General features: G+C 32.8%; 1 long non-coding RNA gene across 1 annotated transcript in view; it reads right to left on the reverse strand.

Annotated features, from left to right (window-relative positions):
* Positions 1-387: 387 nt before the first annotated feature.
* Positions 388-2,184, reverse strand: part of LOC104915177 — a 33,021-nt gene continuing 31,224 nt past the window's right edge. The window contains exon 4 of the long non-coding RNA XR_796269.2: positions 388-2,138. This is a non-coding gene — a long non-coding RNA (uncharacterized LOC104915177). The remainder of the gene's footprint in view (positions 2,139-2,184) is intronic.

Consider the following 2,184-nt stretch of genomic DNA (forward strand, 5'->3'; position numbering starts at 1 on the left):
CGACTCACTGTGCCAATTTTTCAGACTTAACTATACTCTGTAAAAAAAAACCTTCTTGTCTCTCTAGATGTTCTCTGAGTTTCAGTGCATGTCCTTACTTACAAAGATCTGTAATCTGGTGAACGGCAGTATATTCAAGTGCTTCATGCAACACCTTGATGGCTTTGTAATCATATACTTTCTCAGCATTCTCCTGAAGTCTTAGTATTTGTAGCCACTGTGCATGAAGCAGCTTCTCCATACTTTGATAAATTCATGCGTCTTTGTCTGCACTTAGTCTCTAGCTCTACTAAGTTCTTCTTGAGGTGAAGAAATCAAAATTGCTAAAAATATTCCAACAGCACCAGGTACAACGTCCCTTCAAACTAGATTTCTCAAATTAAAAACAAACAAAAAAAAAAAACAAAAAAAAAAACCAGAAACCACTTAAACGTAGCCTGAAGTTTATAGTGTGTCCTGTATTCCTTCCATGACATTATTTTCCCCCAGAGTACACTGTAGTCAGGTTTCAAAACCACTTAAGAATGATTAAGACTTATGTCAATAGAAGAGAGAAAAAAAACTTTGCTCTGAAAAAAATGAAGAATGACTTCTAATTATGATTTCTCTCATTGACTATAATATGCTAATGATAATTTAGCTGTACGTGCCAAATGGCTATATGAGTTCATGAATTATGGAAGAAAAAAAAGTGTCTATTTCTCCTTGGCTAAATTAGGCCTTTTACTTTGTATCAGCAATTAAAAATAAAATCCTCAGGAAACAATTTACACTGACTGCTTTCAGCACTTTGAAAGGTGTTTTTGTTTGTCTCCTCCCAGTCTGCAGGATAACACCTTATGTAATGATTATAAACAGTGTGAATGGGAAATTGTTTCAGAATACTTGTTTTGCATTTAATTCCTTGTCACTTCAGGAAACTGACAACTACTCTAAAAATTGTATTTGGCTAAGAGAGTACCATATGAAATGGATTTTTTTCTTTGTAGTTTAATTTTATGAATCATCTTTCAGCTTCATGCTCTCTCTAGCTCATTGTTTAAATCTAGAACTGCAGAAATGTGAGAACAGTCACTGTCTCTAAATTCTTCTAACATTTTTATGTCTGCTCCATTCAGCTGGTTTATTTTTTAATGTTCTCAGAAATGGGTTTAAGACATTTATTTTTGCATCAAGATAATAGAAAGATAAAATGTATATGTATGCTTTCATCCTCTGGTCCTCCATGTTTCAGGAATAATAAAATTCAATATTATTTTTTTCTGACTTTTATCATTTGCTGATTCATGTTATTATCTTCTTTGGGGCTTGCTGCAAAGGAATGCATGTTCCACAAAAAGAGCATTTAGAGTTTTCCTACAGATTATTCAGATGTGCAGGTTTCACTAAATATTGGACTGTAATATATTTAAGTGGATTTAAAATGTGTTTTTACTTCTATCAGGTAGTCATTTCCTAACAAGTTGTCTTTTAGGTTGTGACTTAATAACAAACAAATTTACACAAGTGTCATCCTTTCATTTTTATAGGAGTGAGTGTGAAGGAATACACTTAATAAAACATAGACGTTCTCATCTTTTTCAAGTAGTAATTATTTAACACAACTGCAATTATGTTTTTTTCTCTTTCAATTTTACAATCAAAGTGTTGTGGAAGAGAGTGCTTTGTTTGTATGTTTCACTCCATTATTAAGAGCTAAATTCACAAGTTCACCAGAATTCATTTCCTGGTATGCATCATTCCAGTAGCACTAAAAAGCTGGGCTTTTTAATTAATTTTTTCATATCAGCTTTGCAGACTACAGCATTCAAAATCAGCAAAAGATGGTCTGACTTCCCACTAATTTCTGGGTCTCTTATTTTCCTGATACTATACATCCTCAAGTTTTTTCACTAACAAAAATCTTCTGCTGGTTATTTCCAGTCACAAGCTGACAAAATGTTCCCATATCACAGTAATACCTGTCAGAGAAGACTGCTCCTGTTGAAATATATGAATTCTTATCCCATATTCTTCATAGGATCCACTTAGAAAGTTTCCTGCTATATATGTTTTTGAAGTGAAAAACATAAATTTTGTCTTCAAAAACTTCCTAGTTCAATTTTTTCCTGGTAAAATAGTGCTGAGATCTTCCAATGCTGTGAGGGGAAACAGAAAGGATAAAATTTCTTAAAAGGGTAAAAA

The sequence above is a fragment of the Meleagris gallopavo genome, chromosome Z (genome assembly GCF_000146605.3).
Source record: "Meleagris gallopavo isolate NT-WF06-2002-E0010 breed Aviagen turkey brand Nicholas breeding stock chromosome Z, Turkey_5.1, whole genome shotgun sequence".
Lineage (NCBI taxonomy): Eukaryota > Metazoa > Chordata > Aves > Galliformes > Phasianidae > Meleagris > Meleagris gallopavo.